At 44.6% G+C, this 26,969-nt stretch overlaps 3 pseudogenes; 2 read left to right on the top strand and 1 right to left on the bottom strand.

Annotated features, from left to right (window-relative positions):
• The first annotated feature begins 254 nt into the window (after positions 1 to 254).
• On the top strand, positions 255 to 2,270 carry LOC102434225 (annotated as a pseudogene).
• A 20,042-nt stretch (positions 2,271 to 22,312) lies between these two features.
• On the top strand, positions 22,313 to 22,867 carry LOC111828040 (annotated as a pseudogene).
• A 3,396-nt stretch (positions 22,868 to 26,263) lies between these two features.
• LOC102431501 lies at positions 26,264 to 26,436 on the bottom strand (annotated as a pseudogene).
• Between the last annotated feature and the right edge of the window lie 533 nt (positions 26,437 to 26,969).

The following is a 26,969-nucleotide window of genomic DNA, read 5'->3' as shown; positions in this document are numbered from 1 at the left end:
CAAAGCCCCACTGAAGCAAGTCCTGCCCCATAAGGGTGTCTCCAGTACAAAAGTTTTCCCATTGTAGACATAACTGGTCCTCACAGTCAATTGACCAGGAGGTCAATTCCTCCCAATGATACCAACAGCAATCAAGGCTTAACTACAACACAAGACTGTGCACACAGCCCACACAGGGGTGAACCAAGAGTGTCCACCTCAGGTAATTAGGGAGGCACACAAAGCTACTCTATCAACACAGGGAAGCAGCCAAAATGCAGAGACAAAGAATCAGGGCTGACCCGTCCTCCAACCGCCAGCCCGACGGGACATCCGCGGGCTTCCAGCACATTCCCGGTCCCTCCAGCTCAGCTGGCGTGAAGCCGCCAGGCCCCATGGCCCCTAGGACCCCGGCCCCGTCCCCGCGCTACTTCACCTGGGACAAGGTGGCGCAGTGTTGTGGCGCGGCCAGAAGCGGTGGCTGGTGATCAAGTGGAAGGTGTACAACGTCAGCGAGTTCGCCTGTCAGCACCCCGAGGCTCCCGGGTGATGAGCCACTATGCGGGGCAGGATGCCACGGACCCCTTTGTGGCATTCCACATCAACAAGGGCCTGGTGAGTAAGTACATGAACTCGCTCCTGATTGGAGAGCTAGCTCCGGAGCAGCCCAGCTTCGTGACCGATGAGTTTCGGGACCTGCGGGCGGCCGTGGAGCAGATGGGGCTCATGAAGGCCAACAGCGCCTTCTTCTTGCTGTACCTGCTGCACATCCTGCTGATGGACGCGGCCGCCTGGCTCACGCTGTGGGCCTTTGGGACGTCCTTCGTGCCCTTCGTCCTCAGTGCGGTGCTGCTCAGTGCAGTTCAGGCCCAGACTGGCTGGCTGCAGCACGACTTCGGGCACCTGTCTGTCTTCGGCACCTCTAGGTGGAACCACCTGCTCCATCATTTCGTGATCGGCCACCTGAAGGGGGCCCCCGCCAGCTGATGGAACCACATGCACTTCCAGCACCACGCCAAGCCCAACTGCTTCCGCAAAGACCCAGACATCAACATGCACCCCTTCTTCCTCGCCTTGGGGAAGATCCTCTCTTTGGAGCTTGGGAAACAGAAGAAAAAGTACATGCCGTACAACCACCAGCACAAATACTTCTTCCTGATTGGGCCCCCAGCCTTGCTACCTCTCTACTTCCAGTGGTACATCTTCTTCTTCGTTATCCAGCAGAAGAAGCGGGTGGACCTGGCCTGAATGATCACCTTCTACTTCCGCATCGCCCTCACTTACCTGCCGTTGCTGGGGGTGAAGGGCTTCCTGGGCCTTTTCTTCGTGGTCAGGTTCCTGGAAAGCAACTGGTTTGTGTGGGTGACACAGATGAACCATATCCCCATGCACATTGACCATGACCAGAACAGGGACTGGGTCTCCACCCAGCTCCAGGCAACGTGCAACGTGGACAAGTCGGCCTTCAATGACTGGTTCAGTGGGCACCTCAACTTCCAGATTGAACATCACCTTTTCCCCACGATGCCACGACACAGTTACAACAAAGTGGCTCCCCTCGTGCGCTCCCTGTGTGCCAAGCACGGCATCGAGTACCAGTCCAAGTCCCTGCTCACGGCCTTCGCGGACATTGTTCACTCCCTGAAAGAGTCGGGGCAGCTCTGGCTGGATGCCTACCTTCACCAGTAACAGCAGCCCCCCTCCCGGAAGAGGAGCCTCCGAAGCCAACGCAGAAGGAAACCCCAGGGACAGGCCACTACAATCCTAACATCCAGAGAGGGGCGGTTTGAGGAGATCAAGGGTCCCGCTCAAACCCCTCCCCTTGACCTTCTAGGCAGATATAGGACCCAAACAGGGAAGGGAACATGCCAGCCCCTGGAGGAAGGGGTGGAGCTGTTAGGGCAGGGATGTGAGTTTGTTTCTTTTTTCTAATGTCAGATGTAGGTGGTTGGTGAGCAAGAGGGAGTCGGGAAGGTGTGAGAAGAATAGGGAGGACCAACTGAGCCCAGGAATCAGGTTTCGCAGTAAAATTCCACCCAGAAAGGGGTGAGCTCATCTTCCTGGTCCACTTCACCCTCCTGTGCAAACCTGAGGTCCGCAGGGTGGAGGGAGGTGGAGCAGCTGAACCTTTGGAGCCAGACTTAGGAAGCATCAGTGCTTAGAACTCTGAGGCCAGCCTCATGCAGTGCCTGGGGGCTCAGCTCACTCTAGCGCCACGAAGTCTGTGACCTCCAAGAGCCTCAGGTTCCTGGAGAGGCAATTTCTCCACTTTTAGAAGCATGTAGGGCAAAGGCCGGGCTGTGGTATGGAAGACATCTGGCCCGAAGGATCCTGCTGATGTTGGTCCCATGTTCCACCCAGAGTCCCAAGGGAGCATTAGGTCCTCGGTCCTGCCAAAATGTCAGCAGAGAGTTACTGGCCATTAAGACTCCCTTCAGCTTTTCACCTCCTAACCAGCACCTAAGGAGTGACACATTCCCAGGACAGGGCGTCCACTTCCTGCTCCATCAGCAAGTGAGCAGACGGGGCACCTTGATTTTCTCCTCAGAGACAAACGGGGGCCTAGTGGGTTCTCTTTGCTTCCCTCCCTGTAACCCAAGTTTAATACAACAGTGTGAGCACAAGGGGCCAAGCGGGGAGACACCGACCCAGCAGGCAGGAGGGGACCCAGGGCTGATCGTAGAGAAGATGGGGCTGGAAGAATGCCCTTCACGTAGGTCATCTACAGCATCACTCTGAGCAGGAGCAGCGGGGCTCAGTGTAATCGCTTCCTAGCACTAAACCAGAAATAGGGAGTAAACACACAGAAGTTCGAGGTCATGGGATCGTCTGTTGCTGTCCTTAGACATCTCACTGTCAGCTCTGTTCAAGGGTCTCTCTCTGCTGGAGACCAGGTAGGAATTTAGGATGGTCTCTCATTAGTTTAATACAGAGATGCCATTTTTTAAATCTGCTTTTTAAAACAAAGTTTAACCCATCTCTACAGAGCAAGCAGGAGTGTGCCCCAGGAGTCTGGCCTTAACTGCAGAACTTGTCATCAGCGTTCACACCCTCTCTGCTCCCTACACCCGTGCCATTCAGCACCCACCCCAGGCGGATTGAGCCTTTGGGGCCCCGGGAGAGTTGGTTGTTAGTTTTGGGAGACATTGGGAGGGGACTAGAGGCACCACCTGTGGAAAGGGTGTTGTGATTAGAGGTTTGTCAAAACAAAGAAAAATGTAAAAAACAGAGATGGGGGGAACAGGTAACAGAGGAGTTCGGATCTTCATTTGGGCAGAACCTGGTTTAAATTAGACAATTGAAACATTGGCTTCCTCACTCCAAAATGGGTGCTGACCGCCGCCTCCCCCCCCCAGTTCCCCACTACCCGAGGTGGGTGTGGTGTCACCAGCTGCCAAGCTCGCTGGCTTTGGGCCCAGGCTGAGCAAACCCAGCGAAGCTACCTGAGCCAAGTCCAGGTCCTCAAAGCACCTCAAACGTGTGGCCTTCTCCTGAGCCTGGGCCAGTGTGGTCTCACATGGCCAATAACGGACACACCGGTGACAGAGGCTCTGACGGTTATAGTGGGAACATGAATGATCTCAAATCCTATGACAGCTGAGGAGACAGGCTGAGATAGAACAAGTCGCCTCCGGTCACAGATTGTGGCAGAACTAACATTTGAACTCACTTTTGAAAAACTCCCAACATCTGCGTTTGTTACTTTCATCTTCCTCCTAATTGGCCAGAGACATTTTCTGTAACCAGGCCCATCCTTTTGTACCTGCCAACTTTGTTACCACATCCTGATGGAGGGAAGCTGAGAAATAAAGCAGATTTTGACCAAAAAAAAAAAAAAAAAAAAAGAAACAGGTCACAAATGAAAGAAATGGAGGAAAGCAAACTACTGGATATAGAGTTCAAAACCACAGTTATAAGGTTACTCAAGAATCTTCTAGAAACCTCCAAGAAATATAGTGAAACCCTCAAGCATATGAAAAAGGACCAATTAGAAATTAAGCATACACTGACTGAAATAAAGAATAATATACAGAGATCCAACAGCAGACTAGAGGATCACACGAATCAAGTCAAAGATTTGAAATACGAAGAAGCAAAAAACACCCAACCGGAAAAGCAAAAGGAAAAAAGAATATAAAAATATGAAGATAGTGCAAGGAGCCTCTGGGACAACTTCAAGTGTACCAACATCCGAATTATAGGGGTGCCAGAAGAAGAGAGAGAGCAAGATATTGAAAAACTATTTGAAGAAATAATGACAGAAAACTTCCCCTACCTGGTGAAAGAAATAGACTTACAAGTCCAGGAAGCACAGAGAACCCCAAACAAAAAAATCCAAAGAGGACCACACCAAGACACAACATAATTAAAATACCAAGGGCAAAAGACAAAAAGAGAATATTAAAAGTAGCAAGAGAAAAACAGTTAGTTACCTACAAGAGAGTACCCATACCACCGTCAGCTGGTTTCTCAACAGAGACTATGCAGGCCAGAAGGGAGTGGCAAGAAATATTCAAAGTGATGAATAGCAAGAACCTACAACCAAGATTGCTCTAACCAGCAAAGCTATCATTTAGAATTGAAGGTCAGATAAAGAGCTTCACAGATAAGAAAAAGCTAAAGGAGTTCATCACCACCAAACCAGTATTATATGAAATGCTGAAGCGTATTCTTTAAGTAGAGGAAGAAGAAGAAAAAGGTAAAGATAAAAATTATAAACAACCAAGTGACAACAAATACATATCTATCAACAAATGAATCTAAAAATCAAGTGAAAAAAATCTGATGAACATAATAAACTGGTGAATAGAATAGAATCAGGGGCATAGAAAGGGAGTGGACTGACTATTCTTGGGAGGGAGGGGGTGGGGGTGCGGGAAGAGACTGGTTAAAAATCGTACACCTAGGAAGAGGACAGTGGGGGAGGGTAAGGGCAGGAGGTGGGTGGGAACAGGGTGGAGGGGATCTATGGGGGAAAAAGAGAAACAACTGTAATAATCTGAACAATAAAGATTTATTTTTTTTAAAAAAAAGAAGAAAAGAAAAATATTGACATAAAACTTCCCTAACTTAGTGAAGGAAATAGACATCCAAGTCAGAAAGCACAGAGACTCCCAAACAAGATGAGTCCAAAGAGGCCCACACCAAGACACATCATAATTAAAATGCCAAAGGTTAAAGACAAAGAGAGAATCTTAAAAGCTATAAGAGAAAAGTAGTTATCTACAAGGGAGCTCCTATAAGTCTGATTTTTCAACAGAAACTTTGCAGACCAGAAGGGATTGGCAAGGAATATTCAAAGTGATGAAAAGCAAAGACATACAACCAAGATTATTCTACCCAGCAAAGCTATCATTCAGAACCAAAGGATATATAAAGAGCTTCCAGAAAATAAAAAGCTCAGAGTTCATTATCACTAAACCAGTATTATAAGAGATGTTAAGGGGTCAAGAAGAAGGAGGAGGAGGAGGAGGAAAAGGAGGAGAAGGGGGAGGAGAAGGAGGAGGAGGAGGAGAAGAAGAAGAAGAAGAAGAAATAAAAAATATGAATAAAATGGCAATAAATACATATCTATCAACAATTGAATCTAAATAACAAAATAAATGAACAAGCAGAACAGAAACAGACTCATAGATACAGAGAACATTTCGGTGTTTGCCAGATGGTGGGGTTGAGGGGTTGGGTGAAAAAGGTGAAGAGGTTAAGAACTACAAATTGGTAGTAACAGAATAGTCACAGGGATAGGGAGTGTAGTCAATAATATTCTGATAAATATGTATGGTATCAGATGGGTACGAGATTTATCGGGATGATCACTTAGTAAGTTATATAATGTCTAGTCACTGGAGTGTATACCTGAAACTAATATAATATAGTTTGTCAATTGTAATTGAAAAATAAAAAGTGATTTTAAAAAAAGAAAATGGATAGTCCGCAGACTGGAAAATATACTGTATATATACATAGCACCTAGCTGACAAATCCAGAATATATAAAGAAATTCTACAAATCAAGGACAGAAAGACAAGTAATTAAAGTTATAAAATGGGCAAAGACCTGAATAGATATTCAGGAAATATACAAATGGCCAATAAGCATGTAAGAATGTGCTCAACATCATTAGTTTTAAGAAAATGCAAGTAAATACCACAATGAGATAGCACTTACATCGTTCTAGAATGGCTAAAATTTAAAAGATTGACATCACTAAAGGATGGGGAGCAACTGGAACTCACATACATTATGGGGGAGCATATATAAAATTGTACAACCACTTTGTCAGTGTCTTATAAGTTTAAACATACTGGTACATTCACTCTAGATATTTCATGGAATATAAAAACATATATCCATAAAAATACTCATATACAAATATTCATTGCAGCTTTTATTCATAATAGTCAAAACTATTAAACAACCTAAGTGTTCACTGATAGAATAATGAATAAATTATGACATATTCAATGAAATGAAATGCTATTCAGCACTAAAGAGAAATAAACTACTGACTCATACAACAACATGGTAGAAAATACATTATGTTGAGCAAAAAAAGACAGGTGAAGAGGTTATTGAGTGCATATTGTATGATTCCATTTACATGGAGTCCAAGAGAACATGTTGATGTTTCTAAAATCTCATATGAACTGGTAGTGACAGAAGTCAGAAAGTAGTTAGGAAGGTGGCGGAACTATTTGGGAAGGGGCACAGGGAAAGTTGGGGGGAAATGGAAATGTTCTCTTTCTTATTTTGAACAGTGCACACACCAAGATGGATGTTTAAAACTGTCAAACTCTTCTAGCTGACCTCTTAAAATCTATGTATTTTATTGTATGTTAATTATATCTCAATAAATTATTTGTAAAAGAAGTCTGCTGGGTTAACTACCAGGATTATGGCTTTGCCCCCTGGAGGCCAGTTTCTTCCCATTTGACAGAAACCTGAGATCTGAGCTCCCCCAATAGCCTGGGTCTACGGGGTGAAGGCAATGAAGTTTCAGCAAAGCAACTATAACCAAAAGGCCTTTCTGCATAATGGTGCCCCTGCCCCAGAGCCAAACTGGCCTCTTATTTACTCTGTTCATCTGTTAAAACTCAGAGGAGGAATACCAGAGGCGCTTGCCAGTCATCCCCCCGTCATCCAGAAAGGAATAACGTACAACTAACTCTCTGCACAGTGCACTGGCTAACAGGCCCAGGTCACCTGTCGTGCTGGGCAGGGAGGTTCTCATTGTTGGCATAGAAGTCAGCTCTGATGACAGCCTCGCTCCTCATTTTAGGAGTCACCGCACCTCACACAGAGATCAACTTTAAAACTTTAGGCAGAAATGATAAAAAGAGGGATTCAGGCCATACCTATATGTTCCTAGATCCAGAATGCCTGCATTTCCTGGAGAAGCATACTCTGATGGTACCCAAACAACCCCTGAGGGCCAGGGAGTTCTCATCCCAGGAAGACCAGTATGTCCGGGACTTAGAAACCAGACTCATGAGGGACAGTCACAAGAATCTGGTGCCTTTACCCAGGAGGGAGTGTGGGGAGACACCACAGAATTCAAATACTTGAAGGGCTGCCTAAAGGAAGAAGAAACAGGCTTTATACTCCAAACTGTTAAACTTCAGCCAATGTATAGAAGTCACAAGAAATTAGATGTTATTGCAACATAAAAAGGACCTTTGTAACAGCAAAGTTGCTTAGCATTTCACTCACATATCGATTAATTGAGCCAATAATTTTTGAATATCCACATGTTGGGCATACACCAGGATGGGTCAGTTACAGACTTGGTCCTGGAAATGAGAGACAAGACATGGCTGTAAGTAACTGAGAACAAGGCAACAAGTGCAGGTGAGAGGGCCACATTAAGAGAAGGAAAGATTGCTTCTAACCCAGCTGGGTCCTCCATGATTCTCAACAGTCATTTTGCTCCTTCACATTTATTCTTTCATCCATTCAATAAATATTGATTGAGTCCTACTGTGTGTCAAGTACTGCTCTAAATGCCATGGATATAGACTGAATAAGAGACAATCCCTTGTCTGCATGGAGTTTGTGTCCTACTGAGGAAAAACAGGCAAAATGCAAACAGATAGGGTAGCGTGGCAGTTGGTGACTGGTATTACAGAGAAATTGGGTTGCCCTGGACCTTTATCACTCTCTTCAAGCAAACAGCCTCTCTTCTCTTGCTTTTGACTGCAATGACCTCCCACATCATTGCGAAAATTGTGTCCTCAGCCCCTCTCTCCTGCACATCCTAACCTCCATCCCCTCTCCCCATTCTTACCCAATTACTTTCTGATTCTTCAGGATTGACCTCTCCACTTATGCTCTCCCCACACCTCAGGGGCCTTGCTACATCAGCTCCACCAGCCCATATGCTCCCCACCTTATCTCTCCTCACTGATTAGCTTGTCCTCATCTCACAGACTTGTTCTTTATCATAGTCCTAAAGCAACTTTCCTTTATTACCCCAAGATGACAAATAGGCGTTAGTCAAGAGTTAGTTCGCTGCTGTCAGCAGCTTCCTGAGCACAGTGCCAAAGGGGAGTTCCCAGCATCTCATGTGGCCTCACAGAAAGGATATATGATGGATTATTGTGTGTGCCCGTGGTCCAGAAAGCACCCATGTCAGGGGCTCTTGGTGAGCACCTGCAGGTCCCGTCCCATCCTGACTCTCTCTCTCAGCCTTTGTTGTCAGACTTCTTAAAAGCTCGCACTGTACTCCTTGTCTCCACTACTTCACTTCTCCTTTATTACCTCACCTGCCCCATCATGCTTCTGTCCACTGACCTGATCGTACAAAGATCACACAGTGATTACATAACTGCCAGCACAGTAGCTTTCCCCTTCACTGTGTTCAGTGTCTTGGTTGGTGTTTCCCAATGTTATGTCCTGAGTCCTCTGCTCAACTTTCTGTCACTCTGTGGACAATCTCACCATCCCATAGATGCAAATATAATTTGTACCCTGGTAGCTTCTCCATTTAGTCTTCTGCCCAGTTACCATGTATTAGAAATGAGGGTATGGGTGTGATTATGAATGGGTGACACAAGGGAGTCTTGTGGTGATGGCATTGAGTATATTGATTGTGATGGTGGTTACTCAAGGCTACACATATGATAAAATTGCAAAGAACTACAGACACAAACACACACACACACACACACACACACACACACAAATTAGTGCATGTAAACTAGAGAAATCTGAATTACAACAAGATAAAACTGCAATGGCTCTCCATTTTTTACAAAACAAAATACAGACTCCTTTGCTTAATGTCCAAAGCTCTTAACAATGAGCCTCATAATCCATTGCTCTTCCTTCAGACCCTTGATCATTCATTCCATAACCATTGGGTATTAAGAACCCGCGATGGGTTGGACACTGAAAATACAGTGTGAACAAGATGAATAAGGCCTCCGCCCTCAGAAACTTATCATCTTTGGGGGAAACAACCAAGTAGGCAAACAATTCCAATGAAGTGGGCCACGTGCCACAACCGGGAAGTACAGAGCTGTCTAATCACTCTTCTCATCATTCCTCTTCACTCACGCCAGCTCCTCTGCCCCAAGTGCTCTTCCCTGACCATCAAATTGTCCATGAAATCTACCCCTTCTTTCATTCAACAAACATTTTACAGAGTGCCAGCTCTGTGCCAGATCGTGTTCCAGTCCCTGGGGCTGTGCTGTGGACAACACAGCAAATAAAATTGAGCCACTGGAGTGGGAAGGGAAGGAAAAGTGTGCTGGAGAATAGAGAGTAGTTCTCAAGGTAATAAGAGTTGCCTTGACCAGCCTTTGTTCTCCACCTAAAGCCATGGGTTATCTCTAAAATCCTTCAGACCATTATTTCAGGCTTTTTATCAGTATAACAAGGTCATCACAATTTATGTGTTCCCTGAAGATTGATTCCAGAGAAGCATGGACCATTCATTATATTCCATCAGATTCCAGACGGAAACCTGAATAGAGTTGAAGAGGGTACATAAAGATGTAACCGAAAAAGTGTGAACCCATGGGCTGGGAAGGCCTTGAGGGCAAGACAGGGGTGTGGGCACAAGCCAGCTCAGTCCCAGTCTGGGGATTTGTTTTTCCACTCGCATGCTCTTCCAACAGTGCAAATGTGTTTTCTTCTCTTAGTCTCCAGTTTGCCACGCTTCCCAGCTCATTCCACTGGATTGGGTTACCCGCTGGGTTGGGTTGTTTTTCTCTGAATGCTTCCAGCTGTTTCCCTTCTGCTTATGTGCACTTTCTGCTTATGTGCACTTTCTCAGTCGTGGGGTTCTTCTCTCCCATGATGCTGCTCCCAGCACCAGTTGTGAATACAACCCTGATTTTGCTTCCTCCCTGTCCTCCCCTGCCTACCATTTTCGACTATTACCCAGTTCTACTTATGTTTCACTAGCCTGAGCAGGAGGAAAGGAACTCGAATTCAATATTTATTCAGCACTTATTACTGTGCTAAACAATTTATGCACATAATATTACTTGATCCTCACAGCAGGTCTATAAAATAGGTATTATTTGTGTTCCCACTTACTAGATGAGGGAACTGATGTGCAGGGAATTTCCAACACTCGCCTGTGGTTGTGAAGCTCAAAGCCAGGAGTTCACCCAGATCACTGTGACCCCAGAGGTCACATGCAGCACCAAGGGGTTTAATAACTGCAGTGTTTTTCTTTCTTTTCTTAAACTCATATGCATGGTTTCATGTCAGAAGCATTCATTTACAGCTTGCTTCTTTTCATTCAGTATTATATATTAGAGACTTATCCATTTTGATAAATTTTACATACTTAACTTATTTTAATAACAGTATTTCATTTTATGGATACCTTACACTGATGTTTTATTATTGTAATATGCAGTACTTAACTCTATTGCATGTGAGATTTTATTTAAGGTATATACCTAGAAGGGTATGGGTGGTGTCCCAATCTTTAACTCTATTTGAATTGCCTACTATCTTTCCCCAAAGCGGTGGTTTCAGTTTATACTCCCACCAGCATCCTACATTCTCACCATCACCTAACATTTATCAAATTCAGAAGCAAATATGGCAAAATCCGGATGGCAGGTATGCGGATGTGCTGTGTAATTTTTTTATACTTCTCCATACATTTGAAATATTCCATAATTAAAAGTAAGTTGTAATTATGGTTGCCTACTTTTATTGGTATATTGGATAAAGACTTAGAATTCTTACTAATGGCATCTGCACATGTCACTGAGCTATCATCCAAAAGACCCTAACATTTCTCAACACCTATGTCATGAGCTATGCTTGCTTCCAGAAATCGAAAAGGATTCCCAAATGCAAAGGCTGAGGTTCTGAGTATAAACGAAGATGGTGATGGGGATTCATGTGCAAACAGACAGTGCACAGAGGGTCAAGTGCAAAAGAAGAATGACTATGAATGCCTAAAAGACTTTAATCACTCCATGCCACAGCCTGTAAATGCAGGAGGCTCCTCTCCAGTTGGGGAGAAGGTACCTTTAGAGCATGAGCTATTCCTTGTTCAAAGAACAAAATTTCTATTGTGCTTTCCCAAAATTAGTTGTTCTATTGGTGCAAACAGCACTGGGCAGAGCAACCTTGGTTTGGGTCCCTGACCCAAAAGGGTCAGTAATAATAACACAAAACTTCAATGAGCAAGATATGTGAATGCCAGTGTGACATTTTATATATATAGTCTTATATGATCTTCTACTCTGTTTTGGGCACAGATCTCCTAAAACCCTAAGTGATGAGAAAAATCAATGTGTCTTTGTTATGTTAATGAAGTGACTTTTGGACTGCACCTAAGGATGGGGGCTGGCTGCCAGGAGATTAACCATGTGATTAGAGGTTTGGAATTTTCAGTCCAACCCCCGACCTCTCGGAAGGGGAGAGGAACTGGAGGTTGAATCAATTGCCAATGTCCAATGATTTAATCAATCATGACTCTGTAATGAAGCCACCATGAAAACTCAAAAGGACAGGGTCCAGACAGCTTCCGGGTTGGTGAGCTCATAGAGGTGCTGGGAGAGGCACGGACACTCCACACCCTTTCCCCACACTTTGTCCTATGCTTCTCTACCATCTGGCTGTTCCTGAGTCACAGCCTTTTTAGAAAAAGCTGGTAATTAGTACTAAAATGTTTCTCAGAGTTATTTGAGTCACTATCTAGCAAATGAATCGAACCTGAGGAGGGAGTTATGGGAGCCTCTGGATTATAGCCAGTCAGTCAGAAGCACAGGTAACAACATGGACTCTCAACTAGGGTCTGAAGTGAGATTTGTAGGAATGATCCCTTAACCTGTGGGTTCTGTTGCTATCCCTGGGTAGACAGTGTCAGAATTGAATTAAAGTCTTGGGCATCAGCAGGGTGTCTGGGAATTGCTTATTGGGGTAGGGAACCCTCACACACACAAATTTGAAATTTGGGTCCCAGAATACTCCTATGAGGCCAGGCATCCGGATTAAAAATAACCTCAACAGAAAGTGACCAAACCAACAAAATTAAACTTAATGGAGATTGATTAAAGGTTAAAAATGAAAGTTTGCCTTCACTAGCATAGTATGCTGTGGGAGATCTTAGCAACAGCTTCAATGTAAAGCAGTGGGGGAGTGAGTTAAGGATGAGTTTGGATGACTAGAATCTCAATGTGAGCCATCAGTGAGCTATCTCTTCATACTACAGAGGTGAATGGCATCTGTACCAGCCACGGTTTTTTGGCTGCAAACAACAGAAACTGACTTCAGCTAACTTACGCCAAAAAAAAGGTATTTATTGGAAAATTATCTCTGCTCAGAAACTTGGCAGGAAGCCTACATAGCAGGGTCAGGAATGGACAAGACCTGGAGGACCTAGGAATCAGGAACCACAGGAGAAGTCTGATAACAGGAATGGCAGGGTTGGAACCCCTCTATAAACAGAGGCCCAGGACCAGGGCAAGAGAAACTTTATTCCCAGCAGGTTCTGAGCTAGCCAGGCTGAGACCTGAGCTGAAGTTCTCAGTTGCCATCTTGCTCTTCAATGGAACACAGCCAGTTCAAAGGGGAACATATTTAGCAGAGGCACCTCTGGGACATCTGGTTTTCACCGAAGACACTCTGAAAGCTGCTGCCAAGGGCACTCAGTAGAAAGACCTGCCTCTCATTACCCCACAGAGTAGAATTAGGGACAATAACTAAGTACTGTAGAAGTTTCAAGGAGATGGAGTTGAAATCAACATAACCAGGGACGTTCTAATAAACAGAGTTATTCAGCAAGGGATTTAACAAACTTCCATGGTGGTGAGCTTGCTGACCACAGCAATTGTTCAAAGAAAAGCTGAATTTTCTCTGATAGGGAATAAGGTAGGGGACCCCTGCATTAATAGGAAATGGATTAGACAATTTATAGGGTCACTCAACTTCTTGATTTGAAATGATCTTGCTAAAGTCACTTATTTGAGCTATATACATCAAAACTAAACTTTTGCAATCATAAATTTTAATTATAAATGATTAAAATATTCTTTCTTTTTCTAAAAATGTTTTTTATTGACTTCAGAGAGAGGAAGGAAGAGAGAGAGAGAAACATCAATGATGAGAGAGAATCATTGACCAGCTGCCTCCTGCACTTCTCCACTGGGGATCAACCCTGGGCATGTGTCCTCACTGGAAATCAGACCGTGACCTTCTGGTTCATAGGTCGATCTCAACAATTGAACCACACCAGCGGGATGATTTGAAAATTCCTTAGGACAGCACCATGTTGGAGAACACATCTCTCAGTAAGTCCAGTAGAGCCACTGTTTCCTTCATGATTACAGCACATCTGTTTCTTCAGTTGAGTATAAAATGGAGCAGATGGGTCATGTTAAAAAAACAGAAAAACAAAAAACCTTTCAACACAAAAATAACAAAACACGCCTGCTCTGTAAGGTTCATAAAACCTGAGACCAACTGAAAAAAAGGTCATATTCTAATTTCCCATCCATCAGTCTGTAACCACTGAATGTATTGGCAGCTAGAATAGCTGTGTGTGTGTGTGTGTGTGCGTGTGTGTACGCACGCACATACATGCTCACACTGGCATCTTTCCCTGTTTCTCTTTCATCTAGCAAATTGCTGAATTTCCATATATTTAATGTTTTGATGAAATTTCAATGTTTTTGGAAATCATTTACTCATTAACTCCATGAGTTGGGTTTTTTAAAAATCACCAGACAGATCTCCTCTTAATCTGTTTTTCATAGATACTCAGCAGCTATATTTTTTAAGATGACATCCCCAGTGGTCAACTCCTAGGCACTGGACTAGTGGCCTGAGCTGAGACCCTGGCCACAATGGTGAGCTGGGGAGGGGCCAGATCTCCCTCCCAGGGAGGTCATCTGAAAGGTGAGTTTGAACTCAGCACACAAGAGCACCATGAAAAGCAATTCCCATCATCAGAGCTAAGGGGCACATTGAAAGCCTTGCTGAGGATCTGAAGCAAGAGGCAAGGGGAGCTGAGAACCCCAAGAACAGACCATGTCAGGGCCTTATTATGGGAGGAGGTGACACAGTGGTCTCAAGGCTGATATTCCCAAGGGCTGGTGGCAAAGTTTTTGAGGTAAAAACCACACCAAACAGTGCTCTCTGAATGAACTTGGCCTAGAATAACAAAAATGATGATGATGAAAACAGCATCTTTCTAAGTCAGATGGAAAAGGACAAGAACCATATGATTCTACTCACATGTGGGATATAAAACAAAAGCAACAAATAGACAAACAAAACAAAACTCATAGACACAGACAACAGAAGTGTGATTACCAGATGGGAAGGGGGATGGGGGAGGACCAAGTCAGTAAAGGAGTCAAATATATGGTGTTGGAAGGAGACTAGACTCTGGGTGATGAACACACAATAGAGTGTACAGATGATGTATTATAAAGTTGTACACCTGAAACTTATATGATGTTATTAACTAATGTTATCCCAATAAATTTCATTTAAAAAAACACACAAAACATTGTTTTCCTAAGAGTCCAAGCACTAAGTTAGGTGCTTTACAAATATCACTTTTATTCCTCAGAAGAGACCTGGAACCTAATTTTCAGGTAAAAAAACAAGGCCACACCCAAGGACAAAGTGCTTTTTTAAATATATTTTTAATTGGTTTCAGAGAGGAAGGGAGAGGGAGAGAGAGACAGAAACATCAATGATAAGAGAGAATCATTAATCAGCTGCCTCCTGCATGGCCCCTACTGGGAATGGAGCCCACAACCCGGGCATGTGCCCTTGACTGGAATCAAACCTGGCACCCCTCAGTCCGCAGGCCAGCACTCTATCTACTGAGCTAAGTCAGCTAGAGCAGAACAAACTGCTTTTTATGACTTGACTGTGTCCAGTCACATGGCCAAGCTCAGCATCAATGGGGAGAGAAGCACAGTCTGCTCTCAGCCAGAGGCCCTGGGTTGCAGGACAGCGGGTGTGGATGTACAATCCTATCACAGGGGAATAAAGACTTGGAACCACATTTCTCATCAAAAAATAAAAACAGTATTATAGGCACCTTAAAGGCCCCATTGAAAAAGCACTGCTGTAACATGAGGTGCTACCTAATACTAAGGCGATGCAGAAGTAATTAGCACAGCCAAAAATAAAAAGACTAGTATTCTCTCTACTTCCTGAGAGGGCATAATGCAAGTTTACACATAACTGGCATCTTTTTTAAAAATTGGTTTTGTTAATAAAAGTCATTTTCTTTCACCACATGTGAACCCTGATACATCACCAATGGCTTTCCCTTTGGTTGCCCTCACCAACCAAACATCTTGCCTTAACCCCCCTTCCCAATATACTCAACTGTACCAAGAAGATGCAATCTTTTTTTTAAATAGCAATTGAGCATACTTCAAAATAGCTGTGTGGATCAAATGAGGTGATACATGTTAAGGGGCCACTTATTAAGGGGCCAGGCCCAGCTTACAGGCTCAATACCTAAGAATGGAGAGCTGCTGTTATAATTTTCTACTCTTCTCCCAGCCGTAACAGCAACAGCCCATGGTTCTAGTTCAAGGGTGGGCAAACTTTTTGACTCAAAGGGCCACAATGGGGTCTTAAACTGGACCGGAGGGCCGGAACAAAAGCATGGATGGAGTGTTTGTGTGAACTAATATAAATTCAAAGTAAACATCATTACATAAAAGGGTACGGTCTTTTTTTTTTTTAGTTTTATTCATTTCAAATGGGCCGGATTCGGGCCACGGGCCGTAGTTTGCCCACGGCTGTTAGTTACTAAACACTTGTTGAATTGACCTTATCTCAACTGAGTGTTCCTCTTTAGCTCTCTGCCCAAGAAGGTGCTAGAGGCCCATGGTTAGCCCAGCTGGGTGGGGGTCAGAGGCAACTGCAGAAGGAGGATGTTGTAGCCCATTAAAACCCATTAAAACTCTGGGTGACAAAGTCCATCACAAACGCTTAAGGCAGTGGTTCTCAACCTTCCTAATGCCGCGACCCTTTAATACAGTTCCTCATGTTGTGGTGACCCCCAACCATAAAATTATTTTCGTTGCTACTTCATAACTGTAATTTTGCTACTGTTTATCTGATATGCAGGATGTATTTTCATTGTTACAAATTGAACATAATTAAAGCATAGTGATTAATCACAAAAACAATATGTAATTATATATGCATTTTCCGATGGTCTTAGGCAACCCCTGTGAAAGGGTCGTTCGACCCCCAAAGAGGTCGCGACCCACAGGTTGAGAACCGCTGGCTTAAGGAATTATCCACTTTTTGCTTTCTCTTTGCCTTTGCTTGACGCCATCAACAGAGACAAAGAAAAAGTTAACTTCATCTTACTCGTTTGACATACGTTGCTAAATGCTACTAGTTACCAAGCCAGAAAAAACACTGAAGAGAGAGACCATTATGATGACGATGAACAAAACCCAATCTTGGCCCTGTGTTGTTCACAGGCTAGTGGGGAAGATCAACACTCAACAGTCAGACCTTAAGCAGCCTCACCAGAAGTGAGAAGAGCTGCTCTGTGGGCCCTGGTGACGTATGCTTTGACTGAATTAGTTTTTCAAATAACAGAAATTGAAAACATCGTTCAGTGTCAGCATATGATTATGTATCTTCCTGGAAGCAAATCTTCGTTGAATAAATAGCTGGTGTCTTGGGAGCCTCTATATGTTTTGGTCTTGCTCTGCTGACTACATAGGGAGACTTGGTAAATATTTGCTGCTGAGATGAAGGAGCCTCCATCAAGTAGCATTCATTCTGAGTCCTGGTGACCACACAGCTGCTCCCAGACACACTTCTGACTGGTTGTCACCTAAGAAACCTGAAAGGTGCTTCACTCTGCCTTCCCCTTCCCACCTGCCCCATCTTCGGTCCAGGCTGTCCCTGAATCCTGCTCCTTTCTGCTCTCTCTGCTGTGGGTACCTTCTGCCCACTTTCCCGTTCCCCCTCTGCAGAGAGAGAGGTGCTGCAGAACGCAGCTCCGGACAGGGCAGCCTCCAAGCCAACATGGGCTGGCTGCCCTTTTCCAGAGCCCACAACATCTTGAAGATATTTGTAATTTTACACCAACTGGAGGATATAATTCATTGCTTGCTGAATCAAAGTCCACCCGCTGCCAGAGGATTCCAGAGATCATTTGTATGATCATTAAAAAGTAAAAACAAAACGAAATGGTTCTACTCTCACCCTGCCCTCCCTCACACACAAATGTACCCACAATCACCATTGGTTCTTGCCCTTAGAATAACTTATACCCCTTGCTGCTTGCCCCTGCCTCCCACTCCTGGGTCTCTGAAAAGAAAAGGTTCCACTCATATTGGGATATGCAGACTTTGTGAATGCAAATCAGACCCAGGCAAACTGCAAGGTTAAGAGTGAATTACTGTCAGCTCTAAGGGGCTTGAGGGAGAGAGGGAATCCCAGCCAAGGAGAGGGATGCAGGCTCGCTCTCCTAGGCAGTTAATCATCTGTAAATGCACAGGGATGGCACAAAGAGTCTCGGCAGCTTGCTAAGTCTCTGCTTTCCAGCTGGGGCCATGGGGTCAGAGCAGTTTGATAAGCCCCCCCCCCCTTGCCTAGACCATGGGGGACAGGGGAAAATCAAAGTGCTAACCGACAGGAGAGGCTGGGGGAACTACAGTATCTTCCCTGTCCATCCAGGGCTAACAGGCACTAGCCTGGGCACAGGTGCTCTGGACTTGACTCTCCCCTTGGTTTCTACATGCAGAAGCCGAGTGAAGGTCCATAGCCAACCGCATGCAACAGGTTGTTCAATAGTAGTAACTGCTGTCATCTATTGAAGGTTAAATATGTGTCCTGCACCTTGGACCCTATAGATACCCAATCTTATTTAACCCCAGCTGCAGCCCTTTGAGGCCAGGTACCATGCTAATCCCATTTTTACAGATGAGGAAAGTAAGGCTCAGAGATATCAGTGATTTGCCCAGGATCTTGCACTTGTTGAGAGATGGACGCAGAATCTGAACTCAGGCCTGTCTGATTTAGAAGCCACTGTTTGGAATCAGCAGATCACTCTCTCTCCCCAGAAACTGAGGGAAACCCATGACGTGAAGTCTTTTTGAACTGAAAACAAGAAAAAGGTTGTATTTCCCTGAACACATGGTAGAATGTCCCCACTTCAGTGGAGATAAATGTAAAAATAACTAAGAGACTATCTGTGGCTCCACTACAGCAGCAGCCAGTTGTGTCCTTTCAACATAGTCTGAGTTTTGTTTCCATATTCCCATTCTCTACATCTTGGCTTCCTACACCTTCCTAATCCTCTGTGTGTGCATTTGCTTTTTTGGTTTTTGTTTTTGTTTTATGTGGTGTGAGTTCCTGCCATCCACTGCAAAGCTTTTGTAGAATGAGATGGGAAATAGAAATATGGAAAGGACAGTGGACACAGAGATCGGTGGATGATTGAACTGATAGATGGGTGGATGGATGGACATGCACAGTGGATAAGAGATGGACAAATGAACGCACATGTGGACAGACAGATGATAAACAAGAGGATGAATGATTAGATGGACAAACTGATAGGCAGATGGACAAGTAAACAGATGGGCGGAGCTGCCATGACCCATATGTATACTGGTTCTGACTGACACCCACATCAGCTGCCTAGTGGTCTGAGAATGACAGCGGACCACACGGTAATAGCACCCTGAGGGCAGAGAGGACTGAGAGGTCCTCTGAAGTCATGCTATTTGGCATCTGTTACTAAGGGCTGGCTCTTTCATAACTGGTCAGTAAGGAGGGAGTAGGAATGGCTTAATACAAACACAGGACCACTGCTCCAGTCCACCTCCTCTGCCAGGCCTTGTTCTGCTGCCCTGCTTCTGCACTACCACCACCCCACATTCTCCATACCCCCAGGGGACCTAACCCTCTCTAATGACCAACATTATCTTTTCCAGCTTTTATCTTTTATGCATGGATTTTTGCACCCTACATCTCCACCTGCCACCCAAGTCAAAGTATAAGTACCCTGAGGGTAAGAAACATATCTCTTACCTCTGTTTTTATAGTACTTACCTCAATGCGTTAATGACAAAATGGAAAGCTATCTCATGGAATGCATCGTAAATGTGAATTATGGGCTTCTGTAGTTAGGGAAGTTTTTTTAGCCTCTTTAAGCATTGTCACAAAAACCACTGTTCATGGAAATGTCCCAGTGGCACCACAATGTCTATTTATTGAGTGCTTACTAAACACATCCTATATCAGCATCGCCAACCTTTCAGACCTCATGGACCACCAGTGGTCTGCGGACCACCGGTTGGCGACTGCTGTCCTATATAATAAAAGGCTAATATGCAAATTGTCCCCTTGAGAGTTCGACCAACTGGGAGTTCGACTGCTTGCTATGATGTACACTGACCACCAGGGGGTGATGTGGAACAAAGAAAGGCCCCAGCTGCACCCAGCAGCTGGGGGAAGGAAGGCCCTGGTCGGCAGCCGGAAGGCCCCAATTGGCCCTGATAGCTAGGCCTAGGGACCCTACCTGTGCACAAATTTTGTGCACAGGGCCTCTAGTTATATAATAACAGCTCATCACTATAGAATAATCTAAGTACCTTACATCTAATAACTTGATCTTCATCATAATAGTCCATAGCAGTAAGTTCTAGGATTATCCACAGATGAAAAGACTTAACACTGAGCAAGGTTAAATAACAAGCTCAAGTCCCTGGCTGGTGGTCAGAGCATCGGCCTGTGAACTGAAGGCTTGTGGGTTTGGTTCCCAGTCAAGGACATATATTTGGGTTGCAGGTTTGATCCCCAGCCCCATTCAGGGTGCATGCAGGAGACAACCATTCGATGGTCTCTCTCACACTGATGTTTCTCTCCCCCCCCCCTCTTCCTTTCACTCTCTCTAAAAATCAATGTGGAAAAAATAATAATAAACTCAAGGTCACACGTGAGTAAGAGGCAGAGCTGGAATTCCAATCTCAGTCCAACTCTAAACCAGTGGCCTTAACCTCCAAGCCATGGGATCACTTTAGGTGGGACAAGTGGAGTGAGTCCTCCTGACCTTGTGGAAAGTCATGAAAGAGCTTTAGTGGGTGCCTCTAGACCAGTCTGACACACAGCACCTCTCTCTGATCAGACAAGGACTGCTGGAGTCCAACCCAGAAACTCAAGCTGGCAATGGCTCATGGGGGCACCTCCTGACCAATTAATGACCTGCCACTCCTGCTTAACTTCCGAAGCCACAGTAAGAAGGGCATCTGACTGGGAAGTCAAGTCTAGGCTCATGGCGTCTGTTCAATGCTTTTTGTGACTTTGCCCAAGTCATTAAATCCTGCAAGGAATAGTACCATCAGCCAGGCTGTTATGAAAATCAAATGAATGACCAAGAGTGGACCTCGCTTTACAAGGAAGAGACCAAAACTGCCTTGTAAAGTGAACTCTGACAAAGCCACTGGCAGTATTTCTGCATCAAGGCCCCTCGGAAAACATGACCTAATTGGATGATTCAAATGGGCTTCCCAAATGCATTGCAGATCGTTGTTAGGAAATACCAAGTGGTGCCTGAGAGTTCAAGCAGCCCCTAAGGTTACTCTGAAGGCTGGTGAGTAAACCATGGTTATATCACTTTGGGCTCCTGGCCACCTGGCTGCAACGCTAGAAATGCTTCAGGCTTGCTCCATTCTGACTTGGTTTGACCACAATCATATTAAATATTAAATCATCTAGTGGCACTGGCACAGAAAAACACTATGTCAGGCATTAGCTATTCTGCCTTTTATTGCTATCCACAACAATTGCCTAACCATTTAGAAAGTTCCAACTTCAAGCCCAAGGCTTAAAAGAAGTTATATCTATCCTAAAGGAACTTTGTCCCACTTTCGCTGAAAATAAAAACTCATTCCCCAGACACCGACACCGGGCTTCTTCACGCTCTTGGCAGGCTAAAGGCTCCTGGACAAACACAGGCCTTCTGCTCAGAGGGAGGCCGCTGCTCATCAGGGCTGGGCCTTCAGCACAATTGTGACTCCTGCCTCCTCTCTCCAGGCCCTCCATCTCCCCTCTCTTGCATCTGACAGAACAGCCTCTATGTCACCAGAACTGCTTTTCAAACTATGGGCCATCCCCTTAACCTGGGAATCCCCTCAACCTTACCATAGAGCAGTGATGGCGAACCTTTTGAGCTCGGCGTGTCAGCATTTTAAAAAACCCTAACTTAACTCTGGTGCCGTGTCACATATAGAAATTTTTTGATATTTGCAACCATAGTAAAACAAAGACTTATATTTTTGATATTTATTTTATATATTTAAATGACATTTAACAAAGAAAAATCAACCAAAAAAATGAGTTCGCGTGTCACCTCTGACACGCGTGTCATAGGTTCACCATCACTGCCATAGAGGCACTAATTGACCTTGTGACCTGCCCAGCACGCAAAGAGAAGTATCACCTGTGCAGTGGTCTTGCCAGGAGGTTTCACTACCGGATCACAAGGAAGCAATCAGACAAATTTAGAACATGGGACATTCTAAGAGACAACTGGCTTGGACTCTGCAAAAGTGTCAGTGTCATTAAAGAAAGAGGTGGGAGGCTGTTTTAGATTAAAGGAGAGAAAGACACTAATGCAGTGTATGGATGAATCTTGATTGGATTTTGGTTCCCCCAAAATAGCTCTTAAAATTCTTGAGGAAAATTGGAAAAGTTTGAATATAAACCGTATATCGGAAGGTATTACTAGATGAAGGTTAGTTTTCCTGAGTGGTTAATACAGTTATGTTGGAGAAAGTCTTTACTCTTAAGAGATTCATTTGGGGGTGAAGAGGTATGGCGTTTGCGTTTCAAACATACATAGTCTTTTGCCAAGATGGCACTCCACCCAGCAGAGCAGCATTCAGACATGTCTAAAAGATGTTTGATCCCTAAAACAGTGAGAGAAAAGCCCTGAAAGAGATGTTCTGAACAAGTTCAAATTTTTCCCAAATGTAGTGAAGAGTCTGGAATCCATGTGGTAGTAAAATGCTGGGAAGAACATTCTGCATTAAAAGAATGTCTAACCACCCTAACCGGTTTGGCTCAGTGGATAGAGCGTCAGCCTGCAGACTCAAGGGTCCCAGGTTCAATTCAAGTCAAGGGCATGTATTTTGGTTGCAGGCACATCCTCTGTGGGGAGTGTGCAGGAGGCAGCTGATCGATGTTTCTCTCTCATCGATGTTTCTAACTCTCTATCCCTCTCCCTTCCTCTCTGTAAAAAATCAATAAAATATATTTTTTTAAAAAAAAAAAGAATGTCTAACCACTTACTATAATGGCCCTGCCTTTATTTAGAATGCAACCTGGAGTACCTGAAGGAAAGGGAAGAGTTCAAAAAAATGGACTTCCTACCAAGGAAAGGCCACAGGAGCTTCCAACAAGCATGTAGGCAAACACTCTAAGGATACTCAGTAACTCTCCATGGAAATCACAGTCTCCTAAAATAACAGACTCATGGAAGTGTGTCTGCTTTGTCCTAAACTATGGCAATATTCATTTTATCTGAAATAAAGTTGTTGTTGTTTTTATTTGTTTGTTTTTAATCCTCGCCCAAGGATATTTTTTCCATTGCTCCCCAGAGAGACAGTGGAAGGTGGGGAGGAGAAGGAGAGAGAAAGAGAGAGAAACAGTGATATGAGAGAGACACATCAAATGGTTGCCTCTTGAGCCCCAACCGGGATCTGGGATCAAACCTGCAACAGAGGCACGATCCCTTAACCGGGAATCAAAAACAAGAACCTTTGGTCTGTGGGTTGACACTCTAGCCACTGAAGCAAACTGGCCAGGGTTGAAATAAAGTTTTCTTAACTAAAAAAATACATACAGTCCTTCGCATTATTCACCGATGCCATATTTGCAAACTTGCCTACTTACTAAAATTTATTTGTAACTGCAAAATTGGTACTTGTGGTGCGAAAACCTTGAGCCTCTCAACGTACACATTTCTAGCTGAGGTCAAACAGCTGAGGTCTAGCAGCTGCCTTCTTATTCACTCATTTTATACCATAAACGTGTCCCTTCACAGTCTAGTGCCACTTTTTTCACATTTTGGTCTTTTTGCTGGAGATTTTGCTGTTTAAAAGGCCAAATACACAGTGTTAAAATGCTATCTAGTTTCCTAATCATAAGACTGTGATGTGCCTCGCAGAGAAAATCATGTTAGATAAGCTCCGTTCAGGCATGAGTAATACTGCTGTTGGCTATGCGTTCAATGTTAATGAATCAACAACATACACTGAATAAAATGTCTTTTAAAAGAAACACACATAAAACAAAGTTAATGAAAATCTGACCTGAGGCTCACAGGAACCTAACCCTGTATTTCTCCTAAGCGCAATGATTCAATATTTGCTGCTATTTTATAGAATATAACTATGTGAATTATGCGAGTCAATTGCATGTACACATATACACATATATACATATACACATATACATATATATGTGTGTGTTATTTACACACAGAACTGCACAGTTGTGGCAAAATGATAACTAGATGAAGAATACAAGAATATTTGTTGTTCTAGTCTTTTCTTTTTCTGTGGATTTAACTTTTTCAAAATAAAGTGTTGGAAGAAAAAACATACACACACACACACAAACTGTGGCTTGTGACCTGTCAATGGTCATAAAATTAATTTAGACAGTGCAACGAAAAAGGATGGAATGGAGTTGAGTCGAGTAGCATAGAAAATATCAGTGTCTTGGATTTGTGTTTTGTGAAATGTGTTTCCAGATAGGGTGTGGATGTGTGTTTGCTGGGTTGTAAAGTAAAAATTTTTTCTTAATATAAGTTAGGTTCCAAAAATCTTTGCAAGTCAGGGACCTATAGGATTAAAGCACCCTCCTGTCACCCCTCTTTCACCTCCTCTTTTCTGTACCAGGGTCCAGCCCTGTCACCAGAGGGGGTCCTTCTCCTCCCCAGGCTAGCCCACCGCAGGCTGTGGCTCCCCCTTCTGCTCTCACCCCATCCATTCTCCTCAGCTTCCCCATCACTCCATCCCTTCCCACATGCTCCTTCCAGGCCTTCTGGAATCCTATTGTAATCTCCCCAATATAATCCCCTTGGCTCTGATATGTTTTGCTCTAGGCCTCTGCGAAGGGATGACTAGTCCATCAGCAAGCCCTTAAACTTGTCTCTGATCCATGCACCATGGAGGCAGTTGGGGGGTGGGGGGGAGCAGGGGTCTATGAGAGCAGAAGGGAAACACTGGGGGGAAGGAGAGCAGTGAAGGCTTCCATGACGAGGTGCTCCCTCAGAGATTACAAGTTCAAGTTTCTTTTACTAAGTTACTAGCAGAGTTCTGTATAGGAAATAGAAATGTTTCATCATGTTCGAGAAAATAGACAGGAGTAGGCAAAGCAAAGTTACAAGGACAGGAGCGTTCAAGGGAGCAGGACCTGCTAGGACAAAGGCAGGTTGGAAGGCAGCCGCAGCCGGAAGGGAGTTTGGAAGAGTAGGACAATCCAAGAATCAGAATTGTGAGTGGGATGCCCTTCCTGATGTCACCGACAGCAACCCGAACGGATACTGTGGCTTCCTAATTGTTACGGAAACCAGGAGAGTAGGATAGAAACCACACTGAATTGCTTCTTCACCCTACAAGATGCTCACAGCTCTGAGTACATGGAAGATGCAAATCAAGGAAATATTTTCTTTCTCATTTTGGCTTTAGCTGGTACTAGCCAGCTTCCCTGTTTAGTGTCCACTCTTGAGATAGGTGTTTTCATTAATATTAGTTCCCAAAAAATAGAATAAAAAATAAATGAGCCTGCAGCTACAAAGAAAACGGGACACGAAGGACACACCCAGGAAGACCAGTCTCTCCTCCCCACCGCCCAGCACAGTTCTGTCCACAGTCCTCCGTCTTTTAGCAGCGGCCCAGGACGCTCTTCCAGCCTAAATGACTCAGGTCAGGAGACCCGTGGAAAGGAGGGAAGTGAGGTCCTCCCTGTGGGAAGAAGTGAGGATTCCAGGAGATGGGTGAGGCCTCTCAGGGAATCAGCTTGGAGAAAGAGAACAGAGGCGAGGGCAGCAGGACCTGGCTGGTCTTTAGAATGAACTGATCCCTCCTGTGCTGCCCCTCATGAAAATGGACTTCAGAGTCCTAGGGTGACTGGAAACAAGCTGCTCATAAGATACCCCAGTCTTGCCCAGGCAGGAGTTTCTTGCACATTCCCCACACGGCCTTATTCTATTTGCAATGAATGGCTCAGCATCCTTAGAACATTCCTCTGTCTTTCCCAGCACAGTTTTTTTTTTAATAACTAAACCCAGGAAAACAGCATTTGGCTGCTCCCAGGCAAGAGAGAAACAAATGAGACCCTCCAAACTGAGGTTCCTTATAGGGAGCAAATATTTGGAATTTGTGGATTAAAAATAGATGTTCGTGGTTCGTTTGAATGAGTTCTGAAAGGCCTAGTGTTATGGTGCATGAGAAACCTATGGATTCCAGGTTAGGAGGCTTCTCTGGCCTCTCAATGAGTGCTCATGTGTTTGTTATTCACTTTTTGTTTTGTTTTGTTTTATTTTATTTTGTTTTGTTGTTGTTGTTGAATGACAAAATGTTGAATGTCTGTGCATGTATGTGCCTCCCCCTCCCCCAGCTCCTGTTATGATCTGAGAGCCTCCCAAACTGGCAGTTCCGGAGAAAACACGGCGCTTATCCCTAGCAGGGCTTGAAAACCATGAAGGCCCTGGTTCTCTTGATTTGGATGATTGTAGGTGAGCTCTTCCCACAGCATGCCTCAGGCCTCTCTGCTCACAGAGAAGAGCCCCCTCGTTCTACAGGACTCCTGCGGTCTCCTGTTCTTCTGCAGCCTGGCGCCGGGAGCTGCGCCCCTGGAAAAAGTGGTAGGCTCGGATGCTGAGAGGGAGCCCCCATACACAGTAAGGAGCATCTTGGAGGTGGAGGAAGGCTTGTAGTCAATGTCAGGTAGTTGCTTGGCAGTTGGCATGTCGTCCCCTGGACGTTGCAGCTCCCTCCCTCCAACCGAGGCCTCCGCTGGCAGCGTCTGGCCACCACAGTATGCGCAGCCTGACACAGCACCTGACACAAGGATGGGGGTCCAGGAACAAGCCTAGACACTGAGGTGCTATCGGTCAGGAAACCCACCTTTTCTCCCTCCCGCCCACCCACCCACCCCATCACCCTCTAGGACAGTGATGGCGAACCTTTTGAGCTCGGCGTGTCAGCATTTTGAAAAACCCTAACTTATAGGGTTTGTCACATATAGAAATTTTTTGGTATTTGCAACCATAGTAAAACAAAAATTTATATTTTTGATATTTATTTTATATATTTAAATGCCATTTAACAAAGAAAAATCAACCAAAAAAATGAGTCGCGTGTCACCTCTGACAAGCGTGTCATAGGTTCGCCATCGCTGCTCTAGGATACGACTCCCAACTGAGGCAGGAGCCCATGCTGCCCTCAGCCCTGTTTGGCCGCTGTCCTTGAACTTCTTTAATACACTCTTCTTGAACACCT

This window comes from Myotis lucifugus, unplaced genomic scaffold, assembly GCF_000147115.1.
Source record: "Myotis lucifugus unplaced genomic scaffold, Myoluc2.0 scaffold_270, whole genome shotgun sequence".
In the NCBI taxonomy this organism is placed as follows: Eukaryota; Metazoa; Chordata; class Mammalia; order Chiroptera; family Vespertilionidae; genus Myotis; species Myotis lucifugus.
This window is presented reverse-complemented; position numbering and strand designations above follow the sequence as displayed.